Source organism: Lampris incognitus, chromosome 1 (genome assembly GCF_029633865.1).
Source record: "Lampris incognitus isolate fLamInc1 chromosome 1, fLamInc1.hap2, whole genome shotgun sequence".
Taxonomy (NCBI): domain Eukaryota; kingdom Metazoa; phylum Chordata; class Actinopteri; order Lampriformes; family Lampridae; genus Lampris; species Lampris incognitus.
The window spans coordinates 40,810,263-40,826,223 of NC_079211.1; positions in this window are offsets into that span (position 1 = coordinate 40,810,263).

Genomic DNA, 15,961 nt, shown 5'->3' on the forward strand with positions numbered 1-15,961 from the left:
CCACAGGAACTGCCGCAGGCGGGACGCAAAACGGTATCGCCCGCACCGCGGGTGACGTTGCTACCCGCTAGACTAAAGGGCCAGACCCGTCTACTAGTGGCCGACGTGTCTACTTATCCATGCACATTACAGTATATTCAAATTCAATTCAGATCTTGCTTTATTCAGACACATAGGTAGGTCCATATTAAAAAAACAACAAAGAAATACAACACAGGGCAACACAAAAATATAGCAAAAAACAGCAGCTCGCAAGTCCAGACTGGTTGAGCTCACGTTGGAACAGAACAGTCGCAAAGGTTCAGGATGAATACCACGTGTTCCCTGACTTCGAGTACTTTGTGTCATTTCTCAACAAAGAGGCTCGTATTGCGTGCAACCCCATCACATCATGGCAAGCAATGAACCCAAAAGAAGAGAAATCCAAGTCAACAGAACAAGAAAGATCGAAGTCTCAACGAAGACGCCACGTCGGTACGAAGACATTCACCACTAGCTCAAGTGAGAAGACAGACATCAAGTGCATGTTCTGCAAGAAACAAAGCCACACTCTCCATAAATGTCGCAAGTACATGGAAAACCCATCGAAGAGAGAGTCAAGTTTGTACAGCAAGAGAAACTATGTTTTGGCTGCCTTGAGACCGGCCATCACTCAAAAACCTGTACATCTAGGAGCAAATGTGGCACATGTGGAAAACGCCATCCAACATGTTTACATCAAAATCGTGAGAAGAACGACCGAAAACAAGGAAAGAAATCTAAACCAACAGAATCAAATGAAACTGACGACGAAGACGAGTCTAAACAAGACCAGCCAAAGGAAAGCAACGACAAAGGCAAAAGGTCTAAACCAAAGAAGACACAAGAATCAGATGAAGCTACCTCCAATAGAGTAGTCCGAGACAAGAGTGGCACTCACACCTCATCAATCGTTCCAGTCTACGTGTCCACACCAACTGAACCTGACAATGAAGTCCTAGGGTATGCTCTGCTCGACACTCGGAGTGACACTACCTTCATCTTAAAGGATATAGCTGAGATGCTGAATGTCAAGAAGGATCCAGTAAAACTCAAGGTATCTACAATGACATCAAGAACGAAGGTTGTGTCCAGCGAAAAGGTGACAGGACTGCAAGTGAGAGGCATCAAGTCTGAAAACAAAATCAAACTGCCAGTAAGCTACACCAGGGAGTACATACCAGCAAACAGATCTCATATACCCACAAGTGAAACTGCAAAGTCATGGCCTCACTTAGAACATCTGGCAGATGAGATGTCCCAAGAACTCGACTGTGAAGTAGGGTTACTAATCGGCTATAACTGTTCTCAAGCTCTAGCTCCTAGAGATGTCATCCATGGTAGCGAAGACCAGCCTTTCATGCTTAAGTCTGCGCTGGGTTGGAGCATCGTTGGCTACAATAGTGCTGCCACTGACTATGAAGATGAAATAGGTGTGAGCCATCGTATCATCACGAAGCAAGTCACACCAGCTATGACGCCTCATTCAGAGCCAAGGCAGTGGCGATATGTTGCCTCGGAAGATAACCCAGCTGACCACGCATCTCGCGGGCTCACTGCAAAGGAGCTTGTGGAGTCGAACTGGTTTACAGGACCCAGTTTCCTATGGCAAAAGGAACTCCCTAAAGAAGAAGAGACTAAGGTTGGAGAGATCGACAATGAAGACCCAGAACTCAAAAGAGCACAGGTTCTCACAACCAAAGCAAAGGAGGAGAGGTCGCTGTCAGATCGCCTTGAGAAGTTCTCAGATTGGAGGAGAGTAGTTAAGGTCATAGCGAGACTCAAGCGTTGTGCGAAGGGAGCAAAGGGTCTGAAGACAATATCTAATGAAGCCACAACGCTTGAAGAAAGACAAGAGGCTGAACAATTCATAATACATGTAGTTCAAGGAGAAGCGTTCAGTGAAGAGATCAAGGCTCTAAGCCAAGAGAAAGAGGTTCATAAGAACAAGTCAACCTACCTGCACAAGTTAAGTCCCTTCGTGGACAGCCTTGGTATCTTGAGGGTGGAAGGAAGATTGACACGAGCCGCACTCCATCCCCATGTCAGACACCCAGCCATTCTCCCGAAAGGACATCATGTCTCTCGTCTCATAGTCAAGCACTACCACGAGAAGGTGTGTCATCAGGGTCGCGGAATGACCATCAATGAAATACGCGCCAATGGAATCTGGATTCTCGGATGTAGTAGCGAAGTGTCATCTCTCATCTTCAAATGCGTCAAGTGCAGGACATTTAGGGAGTCTAATCAAGAACAAAAAATGGCCGACCTTCCGCAAGAGAGGATGGAAAGTACGCCTCCATTCACTTACAGTGGTATGGACTACTTCGGACCATTTTATGTTAAAGAAGGTAGGAAGGAACTGAAGAGATACGGGCTCATATTTACCTGCATGTGCTCAAGAGCCATTCACATCGAGGTACTGGATGACCTTACCACCGATGCCTTCCTCAATGCGTTGCGTTGCTTTATCGCAATAAGGGGCAATGTAAGACAACTCCAAAGTGACCAAGGCACCAACTTCATAGGTGCGCGGAATGAGTTCTGGACTAGGTTGAGAAAGGAATACTTGCTTAATCTGCAACAAAGGAGAAAATGGACCAAGGACAGGAGAAATACTAAAGTAAACGACATTGTGCTGTTGCAAGACGAGAACTTACCAAGAAATCAGTGGAAGTTGGCGAAGGTAGTAGAAGTCTTCCCAGCTGCTGACGAAAGGGTCAGAAGAGTCAAACTGTTAGTCAGTGATACAACACTAGACAGCAAAGGCACGCACACATCTCAGCCACTTTATTTAGAGAGACCCATACACAAAACCATACTATTACTTGAAGCTGAGTAAAGGGTTAACTCAGAGAAAACCTTTTGTTTTTTTTGTTTATAGACAATGCCTTGTATAATGTTATTTAAGAATCACAAGTTGTGTGATTGATGGGAGTGTGAATGCAGATTTTGACCACTAGAGGTCGCACTCTTATTTTGATATTCCATTTTGTTACGTGACTGTCACTTCCGGTTTTCCGTCGCTTGCCGCGGTGAATTTCTAACTGTCAGAAGATGATGTTACAGCCGACATATTGTGCACGTTATGTCTGGCAAAGTTATAGAGATTTTAAAGAGATATCGAAGTTTTCCCCTCCCACTGAGCTGCAAGCAGGCCAAAGTGGTTAGTAGAGTTTATTCTCTCACTTATATTTCATTTGTGTAACTTTATTGACTGAATTGCATGTAAATTCATGATTTGTTTTGTCTACCTTGTGGTTCTGCGGTGGTGATTTATGCTACATGATGCTAGCTTTGCTTTCGAGGGCATCAATAAAGAAATCCCCTCTGTCATTAAAGAACCGGAGTCCTCGCAATGCTTCAATGGGCGGCATACACAGCCTCAGCTAGCTAGCAACGAAAACGTTAGCCTGGAAGTCTTAAGCTCCAGCAGCGACACACTGCCGCGGCGGCTAGGGGTTAACAAGGTCAAGAAACCGACGAAAAAACGGGAGAAGAAACGGACAAAGACGGGGATGACCAAACAAAGTAATGTTACTTAAAGCTCATTTGCAGTGGCAGGATTTTGAGGACTTGATCACAGAGTTTGCAAAGAGAAAGTCAAGAAAGAACTTCTAAAGGTAAGAACCATTTGATTATGTAGCCTGTGCATTGAGCAGTATTATCTGTTGTGATTGTGTGTTACTGTATATTTTGTGGATGCGTTTATTTGATTTGCTGTTTGCATAACGTGTATTGCATCACTGTGGTGTGGTGCTGCTAGATTGCATTGGAGTCAGTTTGTCAAGTTCATTATATGTTGGGTTTTTGCAGTTCTGTTTGAAGTTGCCTCGCTCACTTAGTGAGCCTTATTTTGAAACCTGCATTCAGATGTGCTGTGTGATTACCTTAGGATGGCATTGTTGTAAGCCTATTCCTAGTCAGTCACACTATTATGTGTCAGTAATAAATGGTGTGCTGTCTGCTTGGGTGGTTTTCCATGAACACAAATAGTGCCATAGTCTAGAGTCATGCACTGCCATGGGATGAATTAATCCATTGTTTCCTTGTTTTGTGATTTGTGAGTGAAATGGCAGTACTTTGTCTATTGAACTGTATAGGCATACCTGCTCAGCTGGACTGGTTATTTAGACTTTGACCAATAGATGTGTGATTATGGTCTGGTGGATTTGACATGCCAGCTTGACTGGAAGCGCACAATAATTAAGGTGGGGTTTAATGGATGGGGCTTGGGGGTGGGCCTGGTGTGTGCATGGATGTGTGTGTGTGTGGGGGGGGGGTATTAGCTTCAGTGCCAAGGGGCCCTGGGGGAACTGATCCAGCCTTGCATGGTGCTGTTATGTGTTGATGTCTATGGATGATGCTTCATCTGCTTCTGCACAGTGCTAAGTGCAGTAAGTCAAGTCAATTCCAATATCACAAATTACAGATTTGCCTCCAGGGGCTTAACAGCAACACAACATCCTTTCCTTAGACCCTCGCATCAGATAAGGAACAGCTCCCTAAAATAAACCTTTAATAAGGAGGAAAAATAGGAAGAAATCTCAGGGAGAGCAACAGAGGAGGGATCTCTCTCCCAAGACAGACAACGTGCAATGGATGTTGTGTGTACAGAATAAAACCGAATTTACAGAATACAAAATTGAAAGAGGATAACGAATTATAATGGAATTATAAGGTATATGAGGAATGTAATGAGGAGGATGCCAAGCAATGTCCAGACGCCACTGGAACAGCCCATTTTAATTTAATTTTCTTGCTTAACAGATGCTTATTTTCCCAAAGCAACATTGTAGGCGTCCGCGTGTATCCCACTTCTGACACCAATGTAGAGAATTCGGGGGGCAACCACAGGAACTGCTGCAGCCGGGACGCGAACCTGTATCTCCCGCACTGCGGGAGACATCGCTGACCGCTCGAGGGATACGCGCGGATGCGCTTCCCCGAAGGAGGGGGGTAGTGTAACGTGCATGGATAAGTAGACACGTTGGCCCCTGGCTAACGGGTCGGACCCTTTAGTCAAGCGGTTAGCGATGTCTCCCGCGGTGCGGTGAGTTCGCATCCAGGCTGCGGCAGTTCCAGTGGTTGCCCCCTGAATTCGCTACAATATGTAGAGCACCAATAATGATTCAAGTAATAGGGGATTCAAATCACAAATTAGCTGGACAAAGCCACAAATCAGTATTCCAGTCATGCTAAGAGAAAATGGGTTAAGGTAGGCCTGGAAAAGTTTCAAGGTGTTTCTTGAATGAAGTGAGTAAGGCTCATTTCACTCACGTTGATGGAAACTTGGAATTTGTTTCAGTTCGTCTTGGCACGAGATGAGAGAAAATCTGGACCTGGAGCTTGGGCTTTTTTGAGGAAGCCATAGGCAGTAACTTTGAGAGTTGTAAAACAGAGGGTGAGTAAGAGTGTATATTATTCACATGGGTTTGCATGTAAGTTGGTAAGTTTGTCAGAATGCCAACAGCAAGGGGGATTGAGTTTGCTGACATTTAAAGGTTAAATCAATGCCTGGGTATTTTTGGGACTCGGCAATGTAAGCATAGCAGGATAAACATGGCTGTAGTTAACAAAATTAATATTGGGCCAGTTTGATTTAGGTGTGCCAAGGAACCAAAGTTGACAGCACAAGCACTGGCTATGTAGGTATGCAAGGACCTGGACACACGGGCCAATCATATGGGTGAATGTAGTGAGAGGTGAAAAAGAGCAACCAATTACAAAGTGTTATTTTTTGATGTATGTTACACATTGACCAGTGAGTCAGCTAGAGTTCACAAACTTCACCTTGGTCATAAGGACGAATTTGTTGTAAAATTGTAGACAGAAAACCACATTTTGTTCAATATAATGTCTAAAACACAAGTAATGTTGACAGTAGCACCACTGCCACTTCAACACCTGGCCACAACTTCTGTGAACCGCCAAGAAGCAGCAGTAGGTTGGAAATACTAAGCTAGCTGGAAAATGAAGTTCCCAGAGATGGTCTAGCCTGGCCTACAATGAGGTACGAGACAGTTTTCTTTGAAATTCTATGGAAGGACTCCTACAAGGCATTTAATTTTACATCTAGATAAAGGGCGATAGAAAGATTCTCACTTCATGACAAATCTAACCTGTATCACATGCTGTAAATGTTGCAGCTGCCCTTTCTGTAGGTAAGCAAAATCAGATGAAAGATGCAAGAACTGCTTTAGTTAGGGGTGTTTTTCTTTATTCAGTATCTCACATGAAGAGTCCAACTTGACCCAGGTCATGGTTGACTTGCAAGGAATGACACAAATAGCTCTCTCATGATGTTCTCAATGATTGAGATGTTGGCCCATGATGTACTGAGAAGGCTGATCACAGAAATACAATGCAAAGGTTTCATTTGTGATTATAGATGAAACCTCTTGAAAACGGCCTCCTTACAATCCATTCCATCAAATTACACTGTGCTGAATTGAGTTTCTTGAGGACCTATCTCTACATGACAAATGTGATGCAGTTGGAAAATCAAATGGTCTACATTTACACCTGCAGACGTTTGACACCTTCCACACTGAAACCGATGCTCTAAAAAGGATGGCCTAGCACCTCCAAAAGCTGCTGAAATGATTAAAATACTCAGAAAGCCCATGAAACATCTTCGTGAGAAAACAGTTGAAGAATTTTGGAAAAGCATGATTGTGGCCGTGGATGGCCTAAACTTGGAGAGCCCCACTGTGCCTAGACCAAGAAAAATATCATGTGGGCTGGATGATGGAGCACCACCACACAGTTTCCAGTCAACAGAAGAACTGTACTGACAGCAATATTTTGAGGTAGTGGATATCACATCTACATCTCTGGACTCCCCGCTCAGCTGTTCTGTCTTCAAACACATTGAAAATATTGAGGAATTTGTGATGGGAGAAAGTGACTGTGAAAACCATAGCACAGTTCCATGGAAAGGGTCACCCTGACATGTGCGTAGACTTAGCAGAGCAAAAACGCATTTCACTCACTAATTTCAGGATAAAGTGGAAATCCTTACAGGGGATCAGGGAATCCCCCCGAGAACCATATTTCCAGAGTTAACAAAACTGGTTAAACGCACCCTGACTGTAGCTGTGATGTCTTGCGCATCAAGCCTACAGCAACTTAAGACATATCGGTGATCCACAATGGGGCAAACAAGGTGAACCACATTGTTTTCTTGAACCATCACAAGAAAAATCAATTTGGATGTTCTGGCCGATGAAATGATCAACCATACAGCCTGCAGGAGAAACACTTTCCTCATCACCAAGTAAAGTCAACACTTGTAAGTCCATTTCCTATTCTATAGCCGCTCTATCAGCAGTGTGTTTATGATTGAATCAAAAGCGCTTGCTGTTTGACTGTTACAGCTTGTTGCAGGTGTTAATAGCTTCTGATTTACAGATCCAGCTGGATGTGTGTGGATGTGTGTTTCAGGCATGTAGGTGTGTGCATAGTTCCAGCAGCTCGACAGGTTTGTGTAGTGAAAGCTGTTGAATCTTGACTTGAGCAGGTTGATTGGTCAGTACTGTGTTTATTTTATGGGCTGTTTTGTTGGGTGAGCAACTAATTGTTTGTTACTTTGCTTATCTGTTATTGCTTGACAATGGGGATCTGTTACATGGAGCAGTTTTCCAGACATGTGGTCATGTTGTGATTTTTAACACAGTTTGAGGGCTTGTCTGTGGCTTAATTTTTTTTTTTAAGGAACCCCTTTGTAAAAAAAAAAACCAACATCTATGATTGGCAGTACTACTGACAATTGTTGACAAGTGCTGGCTCTGTCTGTCTGTCAATGCTGATAAATGTGCTGACATAGCTAGATCAAACAGAGCCATTATTAATGTTATGAGCTGCAGCTGTGTTATCCTGCTATGCTTACACCACAAAGTAGCAAGACCAGCCTGCCATGTTTCTAACCTTTACAGCAAGCTCACTGAAATGGGTTAGGGTTTAGTTAATCTTTTTTTTTTTAAGATTATTTTTTGAGCATTTTTTAGCTTTATTAGATGGCGACAGTGAAGAGGCAGAAAGGAAATGGGTGAGAGAGAGAGAGAGAGAGAGAGGGGTATGACATGCAACAAAGCTCGCCGGCTGGAATCGAACCGGTGACAGTTGCGACCATGTGGCATGCGCTGTAACCATTTGGCTACGGGAGCACCAGGGTTTAATTTATCTTAAATGCAGGTGGCAACTGTGAGCCAGCGTAAGAATAAACATTAATGCTTTTAATTTATCTGCTTCCAAATTGTGATTGTGTACAGTGTGTGTATATGTGTGTGTGTGTGTGTGTGTGTGTGTGTGTGTGTGTGTGTGTGTGTGTGTGTATATATATATATATATATATATATATATATATATACTTGATGCTGCACTAAGGTAGAGGTGTTGGGGTGCAGGGCTGTGTGTCACGTCTCGTGGAGGCGGCTTTGAATTTCCTGGCGTCCCCGCTGACCTCAGGGGACGTCTTTGGCTCACATTGCATCGGTGTGCCCTGTGACTGCCAAGTGCCAGAGGAGGCTGACCTAAAATGAGTTCTGAATGCCAGAGGTGTAGTTGGAGATTAACAACGTGCGGCAGCTGGAAACAAGTCGCGTTCGCACACAATAAATACTCTTCCATCCCTCCGTGCAGAATGCAGCCAGCCACAGTCAAACCTTATTGGTGTTATTAATAGAACAATTATAAGTATAGCAAGAGTAGTATGTTTATGTCCAGTGCTGGTGGCAGCCAGGGAAAACACTTAGATATTTTTAACACCAGGATACATCCGTTAAAAAAGCGAGACTTGTTAAAATGGAGAGCATGAGACCTATGTTGCCATGCATGACTTTTATATTTGTCTGTGCACATGGATTACGTCTGGGATGGTTTGAATTGTTCTTAGCATGGATTGATTACTGGATGGGTTGCCAGGCACAGGCCCAGGGTCTTAAAAGGTCAGGGGGCCGTAAGTACGAGCCCTCCGCATGTCATTGTTGTTATTAACGTCTCATTTCTCACCGCACAATTGAAGGGCTTGGTCATTTGTGTCAATAATATTTTGCTGTCTCTCTTTTTTAGACTGCCTTTGATAGTGTGAAGTTGGCCTTAACTGAGCTCACATTCGTGGTTCAGAGTGGTGTAGTATGGGATGGATGGATGGATGGATGGATGAATGGATGCTGGCATTAATTGGGTATATCTGTGCTGTAAATGCTGCTGAGGTATAGCTAAATTTTTAGTTACTTTGCTGTTTGCTTTATATGCATGTACAGGGGCCCATTGTCTCATAATCCATCTATGGTTGTTAGGACACTGATGTGGGTTTAATTTGGAGAAAAATATCTTTGTCCCTCGTGAGATAAAACAAACTTTGAGATGTACCAGCGTGAGAGAGCCCTGTGATTCTCGGCTCAAACTAACATACAAAATGTTGGCACAGTGCGGAGTCATGTCCGATTCCCTCCCCGAGTCTCAAACCCAGCTGAGGTTGAAAGTTGTTTACTCCACTGTCCTCTGTGTATAGCGTTGTTTGGTTTCATCAGATTGATTACTATGGATGTTGTGGGACCTTTTCCCCCTCGTCAGAGGACGAGGCAAACTGCTTGACCGCATGGTAATGTAAAACAGAGCAGCTCGACGCAGATCTCTTTTAGACACTGTGTTTGGAGGGATATGTAAATGTTTAACAGTCGTGTAAGTAAACACACACAAGGGTTAGGTGTCAGGATTTAGAGAGCGACCTGCATGGTAGCGTTGGCGAGCACTGTCGTGACAAAAAGCTGGATGTAAGTGCAATGCTATTCTATAAGCAACAATGACATCACATATACAAACTCATCCCCCGTGAATATGAAGAGTGGCTGAGTCAAGTAAAGATACATGACTCTATCAAACCTGGTCAAACCAATCCAAATAAACCCAACAACACTGCTCTCCTGACCCAGAATTGTTTTATTCAAAAAGCAGTCCTATGTATTATTAATAGTGGTGTACTATGCGTGTCAGTGGTCTCAGACAGGCAAAGCCCAGGCCCAGTTAATCTAAGTGGGTAAAAACGGACATAGACCTATAGTACTGCATGTTCAATAGAAGGGTAATCAAGGAGCCAAAACCTTTAGCCTGCAATCCTGAGAAGTGTTGTTTTTGTAAATTATTAAACCTTACGGTCATGCTTGTACTTGTATTGGTTTTTGACCACTCCAAATCCCATTCAAAATGAAACTGAGTGCTGTTGTGTTAGCTCCTTCTCCACTGCCCACCAACAAAAACACAGTTAAAACTGGGCTTTAGCTAGTGTGATGCTGTGGTATATGCAGGTAAAGGTCTTTTATGAGCTTGGCTTTCCACATCTGCTAGTTAGTCACAATTATGCTTTGTCTTCCAGCTCACAGCTACATTTCTGCTCATTTTAAAATTGGCTGAAATGGTGAAGACTTAAAGGTGGCGCATCATTTTTCCTGGCAGAAAAGCAAGCACTAAGAAAAGCAAGGACAAATGTTCATGAATTGAATATTTGTGCAATAGCTGTTGCCTGAAATTCACAAACAGAACAAATGATCAATAAGGACTTTTGTTTGCATGTAAGTCTGCAGGGATGTAGTGTTAAATATGTTTGCCTTGTGGATTGATGTCAGTCAAGCTCATCTCAAATTTCTGTTTTCATTGTCTTTGATGCCCCCCCACCTTCTTCTCAGTTGTACTTGGCCAATTACCCCACTCTTCTGAGCCATCACAGTCACTGCTCCACCTCCTCTGCCAATCCGGGGGGGGGGGGGCAGTGGATTATCACATGTCCCCTCTGATACATGTGGAGTCACCAGCCGCTTCTTTTCACCTGACAGTGAGGCATTTCACCAAGGGGAAGTAGCGTGTGGGAGGATCACGCTATTCCCCCCCAGTTCCCCCTTCCCCTGGAACAGGCGCCCTGACCGACCAGAGGAGGCACTAGTGCAGCGACCAGGACACATACCCACACCTGGCTTCCCATCCGCAGACACGGCCAATTGTGTCTGTAGGGACGCCTGACCAAACTGGAGGTAACACGGGTATTCGAACCGGCAATCCCCATATGGGTGTTGTTCTGTTACTGATCCCAGGCTTTGACCCTCCCTCTGTAAAGAAATGAGAATTTTCCATCAGAGGGAGTCACTATATTGCTCCAGCTGTAGGAAGCACTAGTAACAAGCAAGGACATTAAAAATGACTATATCTGCAGAATAGACTGAAGCATCCTGCACACTGGCTCTCTCCCTTCCCCTTGTGTGCGTTGAACGCACAAGCCAACCCCACAAAATGAAATCGTTGTAATAAATTGTGTGTGTGTGTGTGTGTGTGTGCATGTATATGAACACTTAATTTCTGTGTATGTGCGTGCATGTGTGAGGGAGCACTAATGATGCACTGATTTTACGAGTGTATTTTGTGTGTTTTTTGTGTGTGCCTGTCAGTCAATATCTGCCTGTATGAGCGTGTGTATTCATGTATGTGTGTGTGTGTGTGTGCCACGTCTGGCTTGACCGAGGATGATGACACACCATTGAACCCATGTTGGTGTGTAGTGACAGCTTACTTTCCAGACTCCGGGGTGCTTGAGGGGTGACTGCATATGTTTGTACATTTCTGTCTGCGTGCACGTGTGAATGTAGTTGCATATTTGTATTTGTATGCATGTGTTCACTTGAGTGTGTGTCCATATGTATTCATATTTATGCGTGTGTGTGTGTGTGGCAGTAGTGATGAGCCCCAGATGGCTGCCCCGACCCTCTGGACCATCGAGTGTGCAGGTGAAGCAAAGCGATAGGGTCATTAAGACATCAGCTGGCTAGAGAGAAAGGGCTCCCTTTGTTGATGTATGAAACTCATGTCAGTTCACCTCCAAGTCTTATGGCATGTCTGGGAGACATATGGCCGTTTTATGTTGAGAAATATTCTTTCAGCGCTATGGAGTGTGTTTACCCTGGCAAGGATTTTTGAGTGATATTATGGTGACCATATTTCACTGTTATTACATCGCCGATATTGCCATAATCCTTGCTGGTTTTAGATAAATTGCCCTAAAAGAGAGTCCCGCTGGACACCGTCAAAAGGAGGCCAAAAAGTTATGACCATAAAATGGGAAAGCGCAGCCATGAACTTGTGACTTTGTGAAACTTGATTGTCACGAATGCTTGACAGTCATCTGCTTTGCTGCTCCACCTATGTTGTGACCTTCAAACCTGGACCACCCAAGTATTCCTTCCAGTGTCACCATGGGGTCACCGTGCTTAGCATCCAAGATGCCGGGACCACCTGCTTTTTTTCACAAAATGGACCAAGCAGGTAAATCCAGGTTAAAACCACAATGGGTATTTATTGTCACTTATAAATCTACTTTTGTTGGTGGGGGACATGTAGGTGAGCGGGAGGAAAGAGGTTAAGGAAAGATTTTAAGCCTCGAGACAAGCGAGACATAACTCGTGGGAGAAGGGAGGTGCTGTCAGGCATTATGAGAGCGGCCCTATCATTTGGTGCACCCAGCTTACTGTGCTATTCTTTACTTGTACTCCTGTAAATAATGAGGTTGTTACAAGTACTTTATACAAAATTTAAATGCTAAATTATTTCATTATTTTAAAATGACGCAGTGTGGGAGGTAAAGATTCGTGGAGGGCTTTTTTTTTGCCTGTCTTTTACCCTTGTTTGGCTGACAAATCAAGTCAATTTTATTTGTATAGCCCATTATCTCAAATTTGCCTCAGTAGGCTTTACAGCAATGGAACATCCTGTCCTTAGATCCTTGTGTCGGATAAGGAATCAGGAACATTTATTTGTCATTTCATTTCATGCACTTGTGTACATGAAATGAAAGGAATATAGTTTCCCCCAGCCCACAGCAGTGCAACAAATAGACAAAAACACATATCCAAAGTACAAGAACACACATATCCAAAGTACAAAAACACATATATCCAACATATAAATACATTTTTTTTTCACTGTCCAAGAGAGCGAATGGCAGCCAGGATGACTGTCGGAACTGCTGGTCTGCATGGGCTAGCAGTTAGCTTAGCCTGCCCCATTTCTGCGTCATGTCAGACCACCCTTGGTGCTTCCTCTTCGGGTGCAGCTCTGGGCAGGGCTGTAGTCCTTGGGCCCACTGGACGCAGCAGACCAGGCTCCCCCAGCTGATCCAATGCCAGCTCTCCCAGCCAGACAACCTCAACACACCTTCCCACACTCCACACGATGACACCAAAAACATAGTCAGTGCTAGGCGAGGCTGCCACCAGATAGCTTCGCTAGGTGGCGCCACCATACCGAGACTGCCCTTGGCATTATCGGGAACCGCTGGTCTGCATGGGCTAGCAGTTAGCTTAGCCTGCCCCGCTTCTGCGTCCTGTCAGACCGCCCTCGGTGTTTCGTCTTCGGGCACAGCTCCAGGCAGGGCTGTGGTCCCTGGGCCCACAGGACACAGCAGACCAAGCTCTCCCAGCCGATCGACAGTCTCCCAGCCATCAAACGAAGACACAAACTTAGACGCAGACATGGACAAAGACTCTGCATGGACGGTACTGGGTGAGGCCGCCGCAAACGTGAGTTCGTACTGCCATCTTCCCTCACCAGAAGCGGTGGAACAACTCCCTAACAAATCTCTAACAGGGAGAAGAAATAGGAAGAAACCTCAGACAAAATGTTGACACACAAAGATCCTCTGAATGTCAGAGGTGCTAAATGATCAATTTGAGCACTTGAACTGTTTGTCATAATGGAGTGCTCCTTGTTTGCAGGGTTGGTTCCTCAGCTGTTGAAGCTGAACGTGAAGGCAGCGGGACACTGGGCTGAGCCACCGGCACCTATAGGGAGTACAAGGTGCACCAGCTTTGAAACATTTCCTCCCCGGCATTTGTCAGACATCTGCAATCCATTTTCACACAGACCTGAAAACGCAGTGTGCCAGGGCCAGTTTTTTTTTTTTGAGTTTTTTTTTTTAGAGGCATCGCCTTTTCTCTTTTCATCTTCCTTTCACCCCCTCTTTCACCCCCAACTGGAGATATCCAATTGCAGGCTTTCTTTTTGGCACATTAAAAGGCAGAATGGAGAGGGCCTGTTAAAGATCCCGAGAAGGGGGGGGGGGATCAAATGTTTTGCCAGACTTCAGTGGAAAGGAGGGTTGTCTATCTATCTTATCACACGCTTCTTGTCCTCATCCTCTGTTCATTTTGCTGTTAAATGACATTGGAGGAACCCCCTCCCCCCCCAAAAAAAAAGAAAAAGAAAAAAATCCTCCATAGCTCCAGGTGGGGATATATCACGTTGTGTTTGGAGGAACTGGTTGTCAGTAGTGGTTAAATCAAGTCTCTCTTCCCCATCATGTGAAGTCCTGATGAAAGCCCCGAGCCGAAGCCCGACACTAAAGCACCACTCAGGTAACGCACGGCGTGCTCACAGCTTCACATTTTTGACATTTTTAAACATGTCCGAGGCCAAAAGAATGGAAAGGACATGTGGAGTAAAAAATGCAGTGCACCAGTTGGGGGGGACGATAAACATGTGACCATTTTGTTGGATGCCTTTATTCACAGTGTCAGACTTTACGATCATGAGTTTGTACCATTTTAGCAAGGCTTGCCTGACCAGTAATCGAATGTAACACGGGCCATTACTCATTAATTCATTAATCCAGTACGTGCCTTTCCTCGACCTTAACCCCAGTAGGGCACCGTGGGGTTTCAGTCAGGGTCTTCAGTAACGAACTGCCCCCCATACACACACACACACACATTTCTCATATTGGTTCCGATACAGCCAACACAGCGAAATACGCTAATGCACTATATGCACTACTGCATCAACACTGACAACACAGCTGATCTTCAACAACCACAACACACACCACTGTGTACTACAGCAGCTGTTGCATCATCACCCTCAGATCTTCCTCAGCAACCAGATTGCGCACACACACCACATGGCAAGTTTCCACAGCTGATCTAATGGTGTTTGCCAGTCTCACTCGCACAAATTCAACAAATTCAATCAAGTATAGCCACAACATTATCAGTACACCACCTTCAGTTCAATAAGAAAAGTGTGCACACCAACCTGGAGTTGAAGTTCCACCTCACTTGAGAAGCTTGTGGAAACCTTCTGCAAAATTCATCCAGTCATTTAGTCTGTTTGGGAGAACGTGTAAAAAAAACAAAACGCAGACAATCCTCCCAGATTCGCAACCCCACCCCCAAAAAAAACCAAACAAACCAAAAAACGAAGTAAACTATTTTCCATCAGCACGTAACTTAGTTTGCTCACAACCCACCAAAGGCTCAAGCTAAAAGTTGACTAGGACACCGGGGCTAGCTAGCACCGATACATCACAGGGCCCTGGGGTGTTCTGTCACTACACATCAAAATGTGGTTGGCTGATGATACAGTCACTCAAAGTTGTAATCAGTTTGCAGCATCGGGCTTCAATGAAAGGCTAGCAATACCACTAGTGCTGCTCCAAGGAGCTTCGACGTGTTTAGATGACAGGAAATTCCTGATCAGCCCCAGGACAAAACAAGTAATTGTCAAGGCCATCAGGGCCTTCTCTGCTGGCCCTGTCAAAATCAGAAACATAATTTGTTTTTCATAAAACTAAAATGTGCCTGAAATGTGTCTGAATTCAGTCCACCATTGCCTAACCCCGACCTTAACCTAATCCTGATTCTAATCCTAACCCTAGACCCAAGTCCTAACCCTAAAATAAACCCTTGAAGAAGTGAGGACCTGCCAAAATGTCCTCACTTTGCAAACATGTCTTCACTCTTATGGTTAAAAAACTCAACTGGTTAAAAACTCAACCTCACAAATAGCTGAAAAAGAACACACACACACACACACACACACACACACACACACACACACACACACACACACACACACACACACACACACACACACACACACACACACACACACACACACACAC